The 21,388-nt window shown below is 44.2% G+C and overlaps 1 protein-coding gene across 2 annotated transcripts in view; it reads left to right on the forward strand.

Annotated features, from left to right (window-relative positions):
• The first annotated feature begins 956 nt into the window (after positions 1-956).
• Positions 957-21,388, forward strand: part of RGS12 (regulator of G protein signaling 12) — a 289,572-nt gene continuing 269,140 nt past the window's right edge. For both annotated transcript variants that reach the window (XM_089691559.1, XM_089691561.1), the window contains exon 1: positions 957-1,067. The gene's annotated coding sequence lies outside the window, so the exon portion shown is untranslated. The remainder of the gene's footprint in view (positions 1,068-21,388) is intronic.

Genomic DNA, 21,388 nt, shown 5'->3' on the forward strand with positions numbered 1-21,388 from the left:
AGACATTTTGCCAAGGCACCCCTGAAGAAACCTCAAGGCACCCCGGGGTGCCGGGGCACTTTGGGTGAGAGAGGCTGTTCTATATTACAGAGAATGCTGGGGGTGCCTTAATCCTTTATTTTATATATTCACTGGTCCTGAGGGAGGAGTCTAAGGTGGAGCTTATCGCAGGTATGCTGCCATGGAGGCACCAGGAAAGGAAAAGTATGGCACAATTTTCTGTTTTTCTTTCCTATCAGAGTGGAGAGGGATTGGCGTCTGTTTATTGCTGTCTGTGCCCCCATTAGGGAGGTTCGCCCTCTCTATTTGTCATGTTTACCGTTATTATTGAAAGTGAAAGAAAATCCCAAATCTTGGGTTGTCACCAAAACAGGAACAGATGGGAAATCTTCCAATGGAGACACCAGCTCTGGTGACAACCATGGATTTCCTCACTTAGGAGGGATTTCCTCCCACTTCCTGTTCTTGCTATGAGACAGGAAGTGATGAGAAATCTCCCCTATAAGACACAGATGGCAGCAAACCCTGACTAGGGGAGTCCTCAGTCCATCCACAAATGTAGTCATTATTTCTGCTATAAAGATCCCCTCCGTGGACTCCTGAGCCCATAGTGTGTGTCCATATGGCGGGGATTACTGTGTATCAGTAAGAAGACTTCATGAGACGACTTCGTATTATACAGATCTATATACCAGGTCCAGTGTCTGGCTGGCGGGATGAGGGGATTTAGGGTCAACCTATAGGTAACCCTAGCATCGCGGCGGTCTATGTGGGCGCCATATCCGCTATGGGTATAGAAAGGTTGCCCTGGAACGGTGACAGCTCGGTGTACAGAGCTCAGCCAATGGGCGCCGTCCGTTCATATCAACACAAGCGTCTCCTAGGAGACGGCAGGGAGGGAGGGGCAAGTGGGGCGGACAGGGTGGGGATAGGCCGGGGAGGGGAGGAGGAGGAGGCGGCTATTGTCAGCTGGGAAGAAAGTTGAACGTTGGGAGGGAGAAGTTTTCAAATGACGATTATTGTGGCGAGTGCGACCGGGGGGAGCGGGACTGACCGGGACTGAGCCGGTGAGTGAGGGGGAGGGGCCACCTTCCGGGCTGTGTGTGTGTGATCGCCGGGGACACCGAGGATCTATTGTGTGCCTGAGGAGAGGAGGGAGGAGAGGGGGGCCGGGCCCACACTGGGAGCCCACCATCATCATCATCCCTACTGTCCACATCTACTACTCCCATCTGCTGAGTACTCCGAGCTCTACTACCCATCACACTACCCCCATCATCATCCCTACTACTGAGTACTCCGAGCTCTGCTACCTATCACACTACCCCCATCATCATCATCCCTACTACTGAGTACTCCGAGCTCTACTACCCCATCATCTTTCCTACTGTCCACATCTACTACTCCCATCTGCTGAGTACTCCGAGCTCTACTACCCATCACACTACCCCCATCATCATCCCTACTACTGAGTACTCCGAGCTCTACTACCCCATTCTCATCCCTACTGTCAACATCTACTACTCCCATCTGCTGAGTACTCGGAGCTCTACTACTCATCACGCTACCCCCATCATCATCCCTACTGTCCACATCTACTACTCCCATCTGCTGAGTACTCCGAGCTCTACTACCCATCACACTACCCCCATCATCATCATTACTACTGAGTACTCCGAGCTCTACTACCCATCACACTACCCCCATCATCATCCCTACTGTCCACATCTACTACTCCCATCTGCTGAGTACTCCGAGCTCTACTACCCATCACACTACCCCCATCATCATCATCCCTACTACTGAGTACTCCGAGCTCTACTACTTATCACACTACCCCCATCATCATCATCATCCTTACTACTGACTACTTCGAGCTCTACTACCCATCACACTACCCCCATCATCATCATACCTACTGTCCACATCTACTACTACCATCTACTAAGTACTCCGAGCTCTACTACCCCATCACACTACTCCCATCATCATCATCATCCCTACTGTCCACATCTACTAATCCCATCTACTAAGTACTCCGAGCTCTACTACTCATCACACTACCCCCATCAGCATCCCTACTACTGACTACTCCGAGCTCTACTACCCATCACACTACCCCCATCATCATCCCTACTACTGAGTACTCCGAGCTCTACTACCCATCACACTACCCCCATCATCATCATCATCCCTACTACTGAGTACTCCGAGCTCTACTACCAATCACACTACCCCCATCATCATCCCTACTACTGAGTACTATGGACTATGGTTATTCATATTACTGAGTACTAGTACTGTGGTTGTTCCTTCTGTGTGACTATCCTTACTACTGAGTACTAGTACTATAGTTGGTTTAGGTATACTTAATAATGAATACTAGTACTATGGTTATTCTTACTACAGAGTACTAGTGCTATAGTTATTCCTACTATGGAGTACTAGGGCTATGGTTGTTCCTGCTATATGATTATCCTTACTACAGAGTACTAGTACTATAGTTGGTTCCGCTATACGTATTAATCAATACTAGTACTATGGTTGTTCTTACTACTGAGTAGTAGTACTGTGGTTGTTCCTGCTATATGATTATCCTTACTACTGAGCACTAGTACTATAGTTGGTTCAGCTATACTTATTAATTAATACTAGTCCTATAGTTATTCTTACTACTGAGTACTAGTCCTATAGTTATTCTTACTACTGAGTACTAGTCCTGTAGATACAGTCAGGTCCATAAACATTGTGACATCGACACAATTCTAACATTTTTGGCTCTATACACCACCACAATGGATTTGAAATGAAACGAACAACCATCTACTAAGTACATCTTGAGAGTTGACCGCAACAGATTCCAAATGCAAATAGCACACTTGTAATGAACTCTGGACCTTTTATCTGCTCATTGTAATTGGGATAATGAGGGAATAACACACACCTGGCCATGGAACACTGAGAAGCCAATTGTCCCATTACTTTTGGTCCCTTAACAAGTGGGAGGCACATATGCAAACTGTTGTAATTCCTACACCGTTCACCTGATTTGGATGTAAATACCCTCAAATTAAAGCTGACAGTCTGCAGTTAAAGCACATCTTGTTCGTTTCATTTCAAATCCATTGTGGTGGTGTATAGAGCCAAAAATGTTAGAATTGTGTCGATGTCCCAATATTTATGGACCTGACTATTCTTACTACTGAGTACTAATACTATGGTTATTCTTACTATGGAGTAGTAGGGCTATGGTTGTTCCTGCTGTTATATGATTATCCTTACTACTGAGTACTACTACTATAGTTGGTTCCGCTATACGTATTAATGGATACTTGTACTATGGTTGTTCTTACTACGGAGTACTAGCCCTGTAGCTATTCTTACTACGGAGTACTAGTACTATGGTTGTTCCTGCTATATGATAATTACTACTGAGTACTACTACTATAGTTGGTTCCGCTATACGTATTAATGGATACTAGTCCTATGGTTGTTCTTACTATGGAGTACTAGCCCTGTAGCTATTCTTACTATGGAATACTAGTACTATGGTTGTTATATGATTATCCTTACTACTGAGTACTAGTACTAGAGTTGGTTCTGCAATACTTATTAATCAACACTAGTACTATGGTTACTCTTACTATGGAGTACTAGTACTGTGGTTGTTCCTGCTATGTGTCTATCCTTAACACTGAGTACTAGTAGTATGGTCATTCCTGTTATCCTTACTAAAAAGTGCCAGTACTATGGTGATTTCAATTATCCTTGCTCCTGAGTACTGGTACTATGGTCATTCCTATCCCTCTGCACTCCTGAGTACTGGTACTGTTGTCATTCTGAGGACCCATCACACTTGCCCCAAGCTGAAAGGAATTTACTAAGGGTGGAGCAGACACAATCTGGAGCGTCTGTGCAGAGTAACCAATCGGCTTCTGTCTCTCATTTTCAAAGTTTAAAGTGGAAGTAAAGTCAGAAATACTTACGTCTGTTCCGATGGTCCGACACCTGTGTGGTCCCTCGCTGGCACCGGTATCTTCTCTCTGGCTTCTTCTGGGTGCTGTTCTTCAACTGTCTTGATTGGCTGGTGGGGGATGATGTCACTCCTGTGCATGTGCAGGAGTGCATCTGTCCCAGCCCACAGGCACTGTATTGGAATGTAAACTGAACTGAGCATGTGCAGCTCTGTGTACATTTTATAGAAGACCGTAGTAAGCAGGCAGGTAGGTGTGTTTTATTACACAGGAGACATTGTATGACTCTGTTGTGATAAAGTTCTGCCTGTTCTTCATTTTTTTCAACTTTAGTTCCACTTTAACTGACCAAGCTGCAGATAGAATCTGATTGGTTACTGTACACAGCCGCTTCAGATTTTAGTAAATTCTCTGTTTTGCTAGGATGTGCGATGTGCTCTATCAGGGAGTATAGTAAGTGATCCTTCAGTGATCTGTGCTGTCCTCTGATCCTTGTAGAAAGACACAATTCCCTGCACCGCTCTTCACGGCAGTGTTATAGTGTCACCTATTGTGTGCTATGTGCCCTCCAGGTCCTACTCTCCTACTCGGAGTTATACTGCTCCCATCTTCTGCACCACTGAGTACTAGTAGTATTGCAGTTCCTGCTTTCTATACTACAGGGTGTAACTTGCATCATTATTACTGTTCTCTTTCTGATCATTACTCTGCTCCATCCTCTGTACTAATACCAATACAATTCCATATCCACTTCTGATAGTAACTCTGCTCCATCCTCTGTAATATTGAGTACTAGTAGTATTGGAATTCCTATTTTCTGTACTACAGGGTGTAACTTGCATCATTATTACTGTTCTCCGTCTAATCATTACTTTCCTTCATCCTCTGTACTGATGAGTACTAATACCTTTACAATTCCATATCCACTTCTGATAGCAACTCTGATCCATCCTCTGTAATACTGAGTACTAGTAGTATTGGAATTCCTATTTTCTGAACTACAGGGTGCAACTTGTGACATTATTGCTGTTCTCTGTCTAATCATTACTTTCCTTCATCCTCTGTACTGCTGAGTACTAATACCTTTACAATTCCATATCCACTTCTGATAGTATTACAGAGGATGGATCAGAGTTGCTATCAGAAGTGGATATGGAATTGTAAAGGTGTTAGTACTCAGCAGTACAGAGGATGAAGGAAAGTAATGATTAGACGGAGAACAGTAATAATGTCACAAGTTGCACCCTGTAGTTCAGAAAATAGGAATTCCAATGCTACTAGTACTCAGTATTACAGAGGATGGAGCACTGGTACTTGTAGTATTGGAATTCCTATTTTCTGTACTACAGGGTGCAACTTGTATCATTATTACTGTTCTTCTAATCATTACTCTCCTCCATCCTCTCTACTACTGAGTACTAATACCAATAACATTTTCATATCTATTTCTGCTAGTGACTCTGCTCCATCCTCTGTAATACTTTGAGTAGTAGTATTATTGGAATTTCTATTTTTGGTATTATGGAGTGCAACTTAATCAGAAGGAGAACAGTAATCATGATACATTACTTTGCTCCATCCTCTGTAATACTGAGTACTAGTATTATTGGAATTCCTATTTTCTGTACTGCAGAGTTCAACTTGTATCATTATTACTGTTCTTCTTATCATTACTCTGCTCCGTCCTCTGTACTACTGATACCAATATTATTCCAATCTCCTTCTGATCATGACTGTGCTCTCATCCTGTGTACTGAGTACTAGTACTAATATATTTTTATATCTCCTTCAGGTAGTTGCTCTGTCCTCTGTACTTCCGAGGGTAATGAGTATTGTGATTCTGCTTATACTACACCGATTGTAACTACAGCAGAATACTAGTATTCTTGTCATTCCTCCTCTTCTTCCACTACTACTACCATCCTCTGTACTCCTGAACGGCAGTACTATATAGCGTCCCCTTCTCTGGTATTAATAATGACACGGCTCCCATGGTATGAAATGGTAGAAGTATTCTTGTCATTTCTCATCTTCTGATACTATAATGCTCCCATTTTCTATATTATTGTGTTCAGCATTCTTTTGGTAGTTCTAATACTCCTGTATTCTGTATCTGGTCTTCTCTTTATCATGCTTCCTCCACAGTGTTGTGTACCTTGGATTATATCTTGCTAATCGCTCCATTACTGCTCTGTGTATATCAGAGAACAATCCCTATTATGAGCACACAGATGTCTCTGGTACAATTGTCTACTGAATACCGATTATTGGGTGTACTCCTCTATTTCTGATTGTTACTCAGGCTCATCATGCCATGGGGGTTGTTTACTAAACCCGGAGAGTGCAAAATCTGGTGCAAATCTGCATATTAACCAATCAGCTTCCAGATTTTATTGCCGAAGCTTAATTGAACAAGCTGACGTTAGAAGCTGATTGGCTGCCATACACAGCAGCACCAGATTCTGAGTGCTCCAGTTTTTGCACTCTTCAGTGTTAGTAAATCAACACCACTGAGTAATATGAGTAGAGGAAAAAAATACTTTATTTCATATGCAAGCCTTACTGTGAGCACTTCTGATAGTTACCCCGCTCCTTCCCTCTATAGCACTGATTACTGACTTACTGTAAGTACTACTCCTATTAGTTACTCCTCTCTGTCCCTATGTAGGACTCAGTACCGGTCTTACTGTAAGTACTATTCTTCTAATGGTTACTCCACTCCTCTGTAGTACTGATTACAGGTCCTGCAGAATTGACTCCACTATTTCTTTTGAACCTCCAATCTTTCCCTCTGTAGTACTGATTATAGGTCTTATTGTAATTACTACTCCTAATAGTTACTCTGCCCCTTCCTTCTCTAGTACTGACTGCAGGTCTTCCTGTGAGTACTTCTCTCCATCTAATGAGTACTTCATTCCGTCTCTCTGTAAAACCAGTTTTAGGTTCTAATGTAAGTACTCCTCTCCTGATGATTATCCCTCTTCTTCCCTCTGTAGTATTGATTGCAGGTCTTACTGGAAGTACTTCTTTCCTAAGAATTACTCCACTCCATCCCTCTTTACTACTGATTACAGGTCTTACTGTAAGTACTCCTCCCTTCCCTCTGTAGTACTGATTACAGGTCTTACTGTAAGTACTCCTCCCTTCCCTCTGTAGTACTGATTACAGGTCTTACTGTAAGTACTCCTCTCCTTCCCTCTGTAGTACTGATTACAGGTCTTACTGTTAGTTCCCCTCCCTTCCCTCTGTAGTACTGATTGCAGGTCTTACTGTAAGTACCCCTCTCCTTCCCTCTGTAGTACTGATTGCAGGTCTTACTGTAAGTACTCCTCTCCTTCTCTCTGTAGTACTGATTGCAGGTCCTACTGTAAGTACTCCTCTCCTTCCCTCTGTAGTACTGATTACAGGTCTTACTGTAAGTACTCCTCTCCTTCCCTCTGTAGTACTGATTACAGGTCTTACTGTAAGTACTCCTCCCTTCTCTCTGTAGTACTGATTGCAGGTCTTACTGTAAGTACTCCTCCCTTCTCTCTGTAGTACTGATTGCAGGTCTTACTGTAAGTACTCCTCTCCTTCCCTCTGTAGTACCGATTACTGGTCTTACTGTTAGTACTCCTCTCCTTCCCTCTCTAGTACTGATTACAGGTCTTACTGTAAGTACTCCTCTCCTTCCCCCTGTAGTACTGATTACAGGTCTTACTGTAAGTACTCCTCTCCTTCCCCCTGTAGTACTGATTACAGGTCTTACTGTAAGTACTCCTCTCCTTCCCTCTGTAGTACTGATTACAGGTCTTACTGTAAGTACTCCTCTCCTTCCCCCTGTAGTACTGATTACAGGTCTTACTGTAAGTACTCCTCTCCTTCCCTCTGTAGTACTGATTACAGGTCTTACTGTAAGTACTCCTCTCCTTCCCTCTGTAGTACTGATTACAGGTCTTACTGTAAGTACTCCTCTCCTTCCCTCTCTAGTACTGATTACAGGTCTTACTGTAAGTACTCCTCTCCTTCCCTCTCTAGTACTGATTACAGGTCTTACTGTAAGTACTCCTCTCCTTCCCTCTCTAGTACTGATTACAGGTCTTACGCTAAGCATTCCTCCGCCTCTGATCATTACCCCGCTCTGTCTTTCTCTAGAACAAATGTCAGGTTTTCTAGTTTGTACTCTTGTCCTTCCGATGGATACTTCAGGTTGGGTATTATGTGCTTAGCCCAGGTTGTGTATTATGGGCTTTACCTCTCCCCTACTCTGTATAAAGGAGAAGGATTTTGGCTGCAATTCTACTTTAATACAGTAAGCAATGTGCACAGTGTAGTAAGCCGGATCAATTCTCAACTGTTCATTGTTTGAATTTCTGTGTTCTAAAAGATAGAATCTCATTGGTTGAAATGGTTATCAGCTTTGGATGTAGTCACTATCACTGGTACTCCCTTATAAACCCTTCCTCAGTAGGCATTTAGGTGTGTGTGTTGAACACGTCACCATTTTTCTCGGTAAATATATTTCTAAAGGTACTATTGACATGACATTGTCACCACCACATGTCAGTAACAACCCATGCAATCTGTACATACAAAGGAACCATAACAAATATATGGTGTGCATGGGTTGTTAAAATATTCAATATATTTAAATGATCAGCTTTTATTAAAATAATTCCTGGTGATCCTGTCTGTCACAGGCAGTTCCCCCTTTAGGGTGACAACCCAATCTTTTTTTTACAATTGTGCTCCTGCATTGTCACCTTGTACCACCCTCCTCCTCCCCATCTGAGAGCACAAGCAGTTGTGGCAGTGCACATTGCACAGGTAAGTTCCAGTATTGACACCATCAGCAAACCCACCCTGGGCAATAATGTGCTGCAGTTTCTGGGGTACGTACCTACGGACAAGAAGTGGCTGCATAGGGACTGTAGTAGATCAGATTTTTTTTTTCATAGTTACTGGAAAACTGGTATGTAAATAGTGTTTTTACATTTCTATTTTCTGTAGAGAAAAAGGAAAAATATGAACCAGATGTGAATAGCCAAGGTACTGCGCACGTTGTTGGTCTTGGTGAGGCATAAGAAAGAGAACATGTAAGAGAACAAAGATGGAAGTTGTAACTGGTGACTTTTTGTAAGGAATCCGTTCCAGGGCAGTCATCCTCAGAATGGCTTTTTTGCCTCGTGAGTTACTGACCTGGAGTAATCATGCAGTCAGTGAAGTCTGAAGAGTCTGTTTCTCATCCTGTTTGCTTATTTCAGGAAAGTAACTTGCATTGTAGTGAAGCCAGAATTGAGATGGCAGCCCTGGGGTTTGCACTGGTTTCTTCTTCTTATTTTATATTTTTAAGTCCTCAGTGGCAGCTCACCTATCCTCACCTCTTCCCTATGAATGCATGTGTCCCACATTACTGCTGTCTAGGTACAGCTTCTAGTGATCATGAACCAAATCTACTTTCCTTTTCTGTGAAACACAATCCTTTGCTCATGTGACCCATGCGGCTCTCGGCTCCTTAGTGTTGCTTTCGGCAAGCTTGCAGCATGTGCACAAGACTGAGGAGCAGGTACAGTAATTCTGAATTACAGCTACAGCTTTGTTATGCATTGCTCTCTAGTAGAAGTCAGTTCGGGGGTTCTCATTTATTTCTCTTGCAGAGGGTTCATTGATTTTATAGATTGATTGATTTTACAACTGTCAAAGAAATGTTACTACTTTTCTCATTGCTGTTTGACTTATTCACACAAGAATGGTATAAATCCATAGAAAATTGTTAGATATCATACTTAAAACATTTACAAACATAATAAACCATCAATACAACCACTTGTAAATGAGCCTGCAGACCCGTGCATGGTCTTCACTTCACCAAACATTTACTATTTATGGTTCATCCCTTGCATGGTCTTCACTTCACCAAACATTAACTATTTATGGTCCATCCCTTGCATGGTCTTCACTTCATGAAACATTCACTATTTATGGTCTATCCCTTGCATGATCTTCACTTCACCAAACATTCACTATTTATGGTCCATCCCTTGCATGATCTTCACTTCACCAAACATTCACTATTTATGGTCCATCCCTTGCATGATCTTCACTTCACCAAACATTCACTATTTATGGTCCATCCCTTGCATGGTCTTCACCAAACATTCACTATTTATGGTCCATCCCTTGCATGGTCTTCACCAAACATTCACTATTTCTGGTCCATCCCTTGCATGGTCTTCACTTCACCAAACATTCACTATTTATGGTCCATCCCTTGCATGATCTTCACTTCACCAAACATTCACTATTTATGGTCCATCCCTTGCATGGTCTTCACTTCACCAAACACTCACTATTTATGGTCCATCCCTTGCATGGTCTTCACTTCACCAAACATTCACTATTTATGGTCCATCCCTTGCATGGTCTTTACTTCACCAAACATTCACTATTTATGGTCCATTTCTTGCATGGTCTTCACTTCACCAAACATTCACTATTTATGGTCCATCCCTTGCATGGTCTTCACTTCACCAAACACTCACTATTTATGGTCCATCCCTTGCATGGTCTTCACTTCACCAAACATTCACTATTTCTGGTCCATCCCTTGCGTGGTCTTCACCAAACATTCACTATTTATGGTCCATCCCTTGCATGGTCTTCACCAAACATTCACTATTTATGGTCCATCCCTTGCATGGTCTTCACTTCACCAAACACTCACTATTTATGGTCCATCCCTTGCATGGTCTTCACTTCACCAAACATTCACTATTTATGGTCCATCCCTTGCACGGTCTTCACTTCACCAAACATTCACTATTTATGGTCCATCCCTTGCATGGTCTTCACTTCACCAAACATTCACTATTTATGGTCCATCCCTTGCATGGTCTTCACTTCACCAAACATTCACTATTTATGGTCCATCCCTTGCACGGTCTTCACTTCACCAAACATTCACTATTTATGGTCCATCCCTTGCATGGTCTTCACTTCACCAAACATTCACTATTTATGGTCCATCCCTTGCATGGTCTTCACTTCACCAAACATTCACTATTTCTGGTCCATCCCTTGCATGGTCTTCACTTCACCAAACATTCACTATTTCTGGTCCATCCCTTGCATGGTCTTCACTTCACCAAACATTCACTATTTCTGGTCCATCCCTTGCATGGTCTTCACTTCACCAAACATTCACTATTTATGGTCCATCCCTTGCATGGTCTTCACTTCACCAAACATTCACTATTTCTGGTCCATCCCTTGCATGGTCTTCACTTCACCAAACATTCACTATTTCTGGTCCATCCCTTGCATGGTCTTCACTTCACCAAACATTCACTATTTCTGGTCCATCCCTTGCATGGTCTTCACTTCACCAAACATTCACTATTTCTGGTCCATCCCTTGCATGGTCTTCACTTCACCAAACATTCACTATTTCTGGTCCATCCCTTGCATGGTCTTCACTTCACCAAACATTCACTATTTCTGGTCCATCCCTTGCATGGTCTTCACTTCACCAAACATTCACTATTTCTGGTCCATCCCGTGCATGGTCTTCACTTCACCAAACATTCACTATTTATGGTCCATCCCTTGCATGGTCTTCACTTCACCAAACATTCACTATTTATGGTCCATCCCTTGCATGGTCTTCACTTCACCAAACATTCACTATTTCTGGTCCATCCCTTGCATGGTCTTCACTTCACCAAACACTCACTATTTATGGTCCATCTCTTGCATGGTCTTCACTTCACCAAACATTCACTATTTATGGTCCATCCCATGCATGGTCTTCACTTCACCAAACATTCACTATTTATGGTCCATCCCTTGCATGGTCTTCACTTCACCAAACATTCACTATTTCTGGTCCATCCCTTGCATGGTCTTCACTTCACCAAACATTCACTATTTATGGTCCATCCCTTGCATGGTCTTCACTTCACCAAACATTCACTATTTCTGGTCCATCCCTTGCATGGTCTTCACTTCACCAAACATTCACTATTTCTGGTCCATCCCTTGCATGGTCTTCACTTCACCAAACACTCACTATTTATGGTCCATCTCTTGCATGGTCTTCACTTCACCAAACATTCACTATTTATGGTCCATCCCATGCATGGTCTTCACTTCACCAATCATTCACTATTTATGGTCCATCCCTTGCATGGTCTTCACTTCACCAAACATTTTATTTTTATTCAGGTACTTATATAGCGCCATCAATGTACGCAGAGCTTTACATCTATATTGTACATTCACATCAGTCCCCAACCCTCAAGGGGCGTACAATCTAAGGTCCCTAACTTACATCCATAGATACACACACATACTAAGGACAATTTAGACAGGAGCCAATTAACCTAACAGCATGTTTTTGGATAGTGGGAGGAAACCGGAATACCCAGAGGAAACCCACGCAGGCACAGGGAGAACATGCAAACTCCAGGCAGGAGGTGCCATGGCTGGGATTCGAACCAATGACCCGAGTACTGCCAGGCGGAAGTGCTAACCATTTAGCCACTGTGCTGCCCATCACTGTTTATGGTCCATCCACACCAAATGCGTTGGCACATTGTTCTTCAATGCCTACCAAGGCATGAATCTGTATAAAATAAGGTATGTGAATGGGAACAGTTCACACTAGTGTATTGCGCTGGTTTGCACTTATAAAAAGCAGCACAGGACCTATTTTAAATTTTTTTTCTGTACAGTGCATGGCAATGCTTGTTCGCAAAACATGCATTAATGCACAGGAAAAGCCACGAGTCGGCACAAGTTTGGTTCCTCTGCCGTGCCGTAGACCCGCATGTTTCAGGAAGTGAGGAGAAAAGTGCATGTTAAAATGCAACGCACCACAATGCAGCATGCAAACTTATGTCAAGCCGCATGTGTTTACCTGTATTCAACGCATTTGTTGCAATATATAAGGCCTCATGCACAGTGGGCATTTGTCCAGCTTCCCTGAACGCCTTTTCTCCTCGCAGAAGAAAAGCCACGTTCAAGTCATACCTAAAGCAGCATTTTGAAAACACGTTTAGGTGTTCATTTCATTGGCCAGATTATTAATTTATGATTGAAAAACCAACTTGATTCCCCCATGCACACATTCAAGGTTGATGAGGGAATCCTCCCACTATGTCATTGTATTCTGACAGTGGGGAGACTTTCCCATCGTCGGAATATGCTGATCAGCACTGCAGGTTGTAGTGCAGCACTGATCGAGGGAAAATTTTCCAGCATGGCACAGTGCCCATACATGGTTCAAAATTTGACCAGTCCCTGCTAAACCGCCAAATTGTGATCCATCTATGAACATCTTATGTGCCAATGTGTCCCAGAACTTCCTTTTAAGAGATCACAAACTTTCCTTTACTAATACTTTACTATTTCCTTTACTAATAATGCGCGTATACAGTGCAGTGTTTTCAGCAGAGATATGGGGACTTCCCGTCTTCTGTAGAAACAACATTTTTGTCAATGAATACAAAGCTTCCTCTGATTGGCTGTGGTAGAGAGATGAGTGCCTGAAGTCAAATTCTCCACATCAGCCAGTCAGAGGAAGCCTTGTATTCATTGTTTACCCACTGAGCCAGTTCTGTCATTTCGCTCCTACATGTAAAAAATCTGCTTTTTTTTGCCAGAAAAGCATTTAGAACTCCCAGACAATATACATGTTTTTAGGCAGAGGCCATGGAGAATAAAATTACTTTTGAACATTTTTATGTCACAATATTTGCACAGCGGTTTATTAAACGCAAATATTTAGGAACATTTTTTATTTTTTCTGATATAATATAAAAGAGGATGTTATGCTTAGTAAATAGATACCTAGCGTGTCACGCTTTAAAATAGTGTATGACTGTGGAACTGCGACAAGCTACGGTACCTAAAAAATCTTCATAAGCAATGCTTTAAAGGAGGAGTACAGACAAAGCTCTTTTTGCCGTACTCCTCCTGTGGATCACAGGAGTGCAGTTCGGTCTGCACTCCTGTGACATGTTTTCAGCTGACAGCGGGCTGAAGCTGTAGTTAAAGCGGAACTAAACTCTCATATCCTTTACAGCCAAGGAAGCTGCCATCTTGGTCTTTGTGTGATCTGCAGTTGCCATAGTGGTGCACATGTGATCAGTTCTGACACCAGAGATTTGATGGCATGACTGTTCGGTTGAACCCATGTAGTGGCATGTGAAGGATTGCATCATAATTACCATTTTTCAATTAAACCTTCTAGTGTACAGCCTTTCTAGTAAGTAAGAGATGAATACATGTTTTTTTTAAGAAGTGAATATCTATTATTTAAATGGTCTTTTTGGTTGCTTGTTTAGCAACGTGGTATTGTTCATCATTAATAATTTAACGTGAAGCATATGGAATTCTGGACTTTAGTTGCAGATAATTGGCAGTGGGGCTTTAAATATACAAACAGTTCCCCTATTTCCCTTTTATGTTTATAGAACTACCTATTTTTATAGGTTAAAAAAAGTTATTAATGTTAATACATTGCTATTGCTACTGTCAACAAGCAAAAAAAATACAAGACACAATGGCTTCTATGGCAGCCATAGATACTGGTCAGGCTTTAGCTGTCATAGTTGGCACAGTTTAGAGAATCATAGGAAGTATGACTGTCATGTCCACAGACTACATTTGGACAGAAACGGCCACTTTTGTGTCTTGATGATTTAGATATCATCTAGTTGTGAGCTTGGCATTCCTCAGACCCAGAATGCCATGTCCTTTGTTATTTACGAACCGGCATGGTGTAGTGGAAAATGGAAACTAGCAGAATTTTTATGGGTGTTTACTTTGTCATTTTAGTGCCATATTCACACATATGTGTTGTGTAATGCAAACGTGTATGTGCATAGCTGCACCCCAACACATATACAGTACAGAAAATCTTATCTGTGGTATGGTGCAGGTACTTTCTGCACCGTGATATTAATCACTAGTGTTTTTGTAGTAGCAAAAATCTCTTGTGTAGCTCTAATTCAGCAGTCTCCAAACTGTGTCCTGGAGGAAACTCTTTGCTTGATTTTATCTGACCCTTGGGACATTATTTCCCCCACTGTCAGCAACCATGGGGCATAGTTCTCACTACTAACACAGGCAATGGGGAACTATTCCTCCCATTGATACCAATGATGGGGCACACACTATCCTCCCATTGATACCAATGATGGGGCACTATTCCTCCCATTGATACCAATGATGGGGCACTATTCCTCCCATTGATACCAATGATGGGGCACTATTCCTCCCATTGATACCAATGATGGGGCACTATTCCTCCCATTGATACCAATGATGGGGAACTATTCCTCCCATTGATACCAATGATGGGGCACTATTCCTCCCATTGATACCAATGATGGGGCACTATTCCTCCCATTGATACCAATGATGGGGCACTATTCCTCCCATTGATACCAATGATGGGGCACTATTCCTCCCATTGATACCAATGATGGGGCACTATTCCTCCCATTGATACCAATGATGGGGCACTATTCCTCCCATTGATACCAATGATGGGGCACTATTCCTCCCATTGATACCAATGATGGGGCACTATTCCTCCCATTGATACCGATGATGGGGCACTATTCCTCCCATTGATACCGATGATGGGGCACTGTTCTTCCTAGTGATACCGATGATGGGGCACTGTTCCTCCCAGTGATACCGATGATGGGGCACTGTTCCTCCCAGTGATACCGATGATGGGGCACTGTTCCTCCCAGTGATGCAGGTGACGGGGCACTGTTCCTCCCAGTGATGCAGGTGACGGGGCACTGTTCCTCCCAGTGATACCGGTGATGGGGCACTGTTCCTCCCAGTGATGCAGGTGACGGGGCACTGTTGCTCCCAGTGATGCAGGTGACGGGGCACTGTTGCTCCCAGTGATGCAGGTGACAGGGCACTGTTGCTCCCAGTGATGCAGGTGACGGGGCACTGTTGCTCCCAGTGATGCAGGTGACGGGGCACTGTTGCTCCCAGTGATGCAGGTGACGGGGCACTGTTGCTCCCAGTGATGCAGGTGACGGGGCACTGTTGCTCCCAGTGATGCAGGTGACGGGGCACTGTTGCTCCCAGTGATGCAGGTGACGGGGCACTGTTGCTCCCAGTGATGCAGGTGACGGGGCACTGTTGCTCCCAGTGATGCAGGTGACGGGGCACTGTTGCTCCCAGTGATGCAGGTGACGGGGCACTGTTGCTCCCAGTGATGCAGGTGACGGGGCACTGTTGCTCCCAGTGATGCAGGTGACGGGGCACTGTTGCTCCCAGTGATGCAGGTGACGGGCACTGTTGCTCCCAGTGATGCAGGTGACGGGGCACTGTTGCTCCCAGTGATGCAGGTGACGGGGCACTGTTGCTCCCAGTGATGCAGGTGACGGGGCACTATTCTTCTCACGGATACCAATGACGGGGCACTGTTGCTCCCAGTGATACCAATGACGGGGCACTGTTGCTCCCAGTGATACCAATGACGGGGCACTGTTGCTCCCAGTGATACCAATCATGGGGCATTTTTTACTCCCACTGACGACAGGACATCTTCTCTCACAGGCCACAGTTTGACCCTAAAGAGAGTAAAATTGCCCTTTGTTTATTAGGTTTGGAGACCCCTGCTCTAATCTAATGTGACAACTGTCAGCAAGTTGTTAAACCCCTCAATAAGAGATTAAAAGTGTAGCTTGGCTTCTATGGGCCCAATCACACTTTTGCATTGCATTAACGCACAGTATATTATGCGTAGTATGATAGTATCATTTTGCATGGCGCCCAAAGCATATACAGCATACAATAGAACTAAACGCTAAAAAACTATTCTGTTCAAGTATGTATTCCTAAAGTAGTTGTGAACATACAATGTTATAGACCAGTGATGGCGAACCTTTTTGAGCCCGAGTGCCCAAACTGCAACCCAAAACCAACTTATTTCTTTCAAAGTGCCAACACTGCAATGAAACCTGAATATCGAGCTTTTGGTTTAGAAAAAACAACTCGTACAGTAGTGCAAACTAATTAACAGTACAGGGATGACCAGAGACTGCGGACAGTACAGGGATGACCAGAGACTGCGGACAGTACAGGGATGACCAGAGACTGCGGACAGTACAGGGATGACCAGAGACTGCAGACACAGTACAGGGATGACCAGAGACTGCGGACACAGTACAGGGATGACCAGAGACTGCGGACACAGTACAGGAGATGACCAGAGACTGCGGACACAGTACAGGGGATGACCAGAGACTGCGGACACAGTACAGGGATGACCAGAGACTGCAGACACAGTACAGGGATGACCAGAGACTGCAGACACAGTACAGGGATGACCAGAGACTGCGGACACGGTACAGGGATGACCAGAGACTGCGGACACGGTACAGGGATGACCAGAGACTGCGGACACGGTACAGGAGATGACCAGAGACTGCGGACACGGTACAGGAGATGACCAGAGACTGCGGACACGGTACAGGAGATGACCAGAGACTGCGGACACGGTACAGGGATGACCAGAGACTGCAGACACGGTACAGGGATGACCAGAGACTGCAGACATAGTACAGGGGATGACCAGAGACTGCAGACATAGTACAGGGGATGACCAGAGACTGCAGACACAGTACAGGGATGACCAGAGACTGCAGGCACAGTACAGGGATGACCAGAGACTGTAGACACAGTACAGGGATGACCAGAGACTGCGGACACAGTACAGGGATGACCAGAGACTGCGGACACAGTACAGGAGATGACCAGAGACTGCGGACACAGTACAGGAGATGACCAGAGACTGCAGACACAGTACAGGAGATGACCAGAGACTGCAGACACAGTACAGGAGATGACCAGAGACTGCGGACAGTACAGGGGATGACCAGAGACTGCGGACAGTACAGGAGATGACCAGAGACTGCGGACAGTACAGGAGATGACCAGAGACTGCGGACACAGTACAGGGATGACCAGAGACTGCGGACACAGTACAGGGATGACCAGAGACTGCGGACAGTACAGGGATGACCAGAGACTGCGGACAGTACAGATGACTGCTGACCTTTGGGGAGGGAGGGGGAGCGGGTACCTGAATTTGACAGGTACCCGCTCTTACTTCCGCAGAGTTTTTTTTTTATCTTACCTGTTCCTTTATCCAGCCGCGCGCTGTCTTCCCGGCTTCTGTAGTGTGGGCGCTCGTCGGACAGCCGGATGCCCAGTGCGCATGCGCGAGAAGCGCTGCGCTTTGTGATTGGTCCGGCGGCTTCTGGGATCTGTCATGTGTCCCAGGTACCGCCTTACCATTCACAAAGAGCACTGCTTCTTGCGCATGCGCACTTGGGACCCGGCTGTCACGCACACTACAGAAGCCGGGAAGACAGCGCGCCGCTGGATAGAGGGACAGGTACGGTCCCACTGCAGAGCTGAGCGGCCGTCCCGGTATTCTGACACGGCGGCGGTGGAAATACCGGACCGGACGCTCTATATTCGCTCCATAAGACGCACTGACATTTTCCCCCCTTTTTTGGGGGAAAAAAAGTGCATCTTATGGAGCGAAAAATACGGTATTCTCCTGGCGTGCCCACAGATAAGGCTCGGCGTGCCGGCTGTGGCACGCGTGCCACAGGTTCGCCATCACTGTTATAGACCCATGTTACTCAATTAATGGGTCACGGCCCAAAAGTGGACTGTGACCAGGGGTGGACTAGGCCGCGGGGCAAGTGCCCCCTAGCCTTCTCTAATGTCCCAATAAAATGTCCGGTGCCCTGACAACATAGCTTAATAAAAAACATAAGTGTTAAGACGGCCAGGACCACAACTACAGCCGGCTTTAATATTTGTATTATTGTGGCCAGCCAGTCTCATTAAGGTGGTGTGCACGATGCACTTAGAAAGCGGTCCCACAACCCTCGTGCTCATTCCTCCTTCCTCCACGGCAGCTCTGGGAGGAAATGACATATAACTACACTTCCTTCCAGCCAGTAAGTCGCACAGGATGGAAGAAAAGCACCACTGGACATCGGGGAATGACTCCGCTAGGTACTTTTCCTGGGTTGTGGATGGGTGATGGAGATGGTTGCATTTTGAAAGGAGTGAAAGCAAACAGTGATGGGGTGGGGGGGGGGGGGGGCACACGACTTAAAGTATGCATGAAAGGGGAGGAATGAAGGAAACCATGAAAGTGAGGGCATGAAAAGGGGGTCAAGGTGGGTATTAAATCAAAATGTAAAAGGGGGATAAGGAAAGAGCATAAAAGGGGAAAGGAAGGGGGGTGCGAAAAGGTGGGCCAAAGCAGGGCATGGAAGGGGGGTTTGAAGGAGTGCATGAAATGGGTGGGGACTGAAAACCCGCACACAAATATTGCACAAACTATATATTTTTTATTTAAAAAGCCCTGAAGACATTAATACTCTGAGTGTGCCTTTGAGAGAGTGAGAGGTAGAGGGGACATTGCCTAAAGTTGGGGGGTATTTGGTGGATTTTTGGTATTTTATGTATACTTAAAATTATTTATTTTAAAAGTCTAAAAGTGTTTTATTGTGTAAAATGATGTACATCGTAGAATACTGCACAAGTTGTTTTGTGGAATAAATTTAGAATGTTTCGAAAATTTCAATTATGACCAAGGACAAGTGTGGGTCCTGACATTCTATAAGTTGAGAACCACGGTTGTAGACTAGAACATAACTATAAGTCCTCATGCACACGGGACATTTTTACAGCGGCTGTTTTTGGCTTTTGATGTTTTTGAGCTACACTCGGGTTTACCTTGTGGCACTGCTCCGGGATCTCTTCTTCACTTACCTTGTCCTGCGCTCCCGCGATGTCCCTCCTGCAGTGTCCCCGGCAATGTCCTCCGGCGGATGCCGGCATCTGTCATCTGGGTTCCGTCCCCTGCACGTGTCGGGACGTACGGGGGACGGAATGGTGGGAAATTTGAAAATGACAAAAAGTGACATTCACTAAAATCACATAGTATAACATTACTGTATCAAACCATTTCACATACATTTTGTCCCGAGTGCTTTGTCCGGCGCCCTGCCTGCATTTTTACTGTTCTTTCTGCCTGGAAACTGAGAAATGTCCATGGCGTCCAAAAAGCGTTCCTTTTGGTCAAAAGCGGTTTTAGACCAGCTAGAGAACAGTGATAGTAAATTAGAACCACTTGCAGAATTGAGTGATAATGATTTGTGAGGAAATTCATCATCAGACACTGAAAACGATTTTACGACTTTGCTCAATCATGTGCGAACTTGGCGCTCTATTTCAAATTTCAGTGTTTTTGGTTTGATTATATTATTGAATTAAATTTATTATTATATTATTTTTTTATGATTATTTATTAAATTATAATTTATGATTTCGTGTTTCAAATTGTAACATACCCGGAATGTTTACTAGATTCTTGTTCAGACAGATTTCAGTGAGTTATTCCTAAAAATTACAGGCCTACAATAAAAAAACTACATATTTCCATGCAAAAAAATGTACCGCTTTGAGCACAGAAATCTGGACATAATCAGACCACTAGGGAGGTTAATTGGAGAAATGATCTCTTACCTTTTTAAAAGGTTCCGTCATGTGACCATTACTGCTGTGATCTAACTTTCTTCCACCAAACCAGTGTAGATTTTTAAAATTTTGCCTGTATGTATGAGCCTTTGAATAACTATTACTGTTCTTCTGGTTCGTGCTGGGTATCTTTTTTGTACCCTACCATGAGGAGAATAGTAACAAATCAGAAATCGACTTTCATTATTATGTTGTAGAATGTAGAAGGGAGTTCAGTTTGACTTGTGATGGTTTTTGCACTCCATCGCATGTTATACTTTGTTAGTAATCAGGTCACAGTAAGTATGGGCTGGAGTTTTGCCGGTTGTCCTTCATTAGCCTTGCCGTCAACCGCAGGCACTGACCTTGCAAATCATTGTTTACTCAACTTCTATGGAGCGAAGAGAATTGCAAGAGTGAAAAAAAAGTGGCAATCGGCCTGAGTCTGTGCAAGTTTCCACAGAGACGGGTTGGCATGTGTCAGTCTCCCTGGGAATACAGCAAGAGGCTGTTTGTATTTTTCGGCCGCAGAGGAACAAACAGTGCGGGCTGTAGATTGACATGCAACGGTTGGAGCGATTTTAGCTGGTGCCGAGCTGTCAGCGCATCCTCTGCCTAATGAGAACGACACAACACGGCCTGGAATTATCATACACACCTATTGTTCGGGGGCCGGGGTTTAATGAAGGTATGTGACATGGAGGCTGAGACTTAATTAACCACATCCTGAACTAACCCTAAACAACTCCAAGTATCAAAGTCACAATGAGGATGTTAGATGCCGCTGTATATCACTGCTCTGACCAGCTTGGCTTTCCTGGTCTGATATGTACGTTGTTAGGGCTGAGAATTCC

The sequence above is a fragment of the Staurois parvus genome, unplaced genomic scaffold (assembly GCF_062004578.1).
Source record: "Staurois parvus isolate SC_StPar_1 unplaced genomic scaffold, SC_StPar_1.0 ptg000564l, whole genome shotgun sequence".
NCBI classification, from domain to species: domain Eukaryota; kingdom Metazoa; phylum Chordata; class Amphibia; order Anura; family Ranidae; genus Staurois; species Staurois parvus.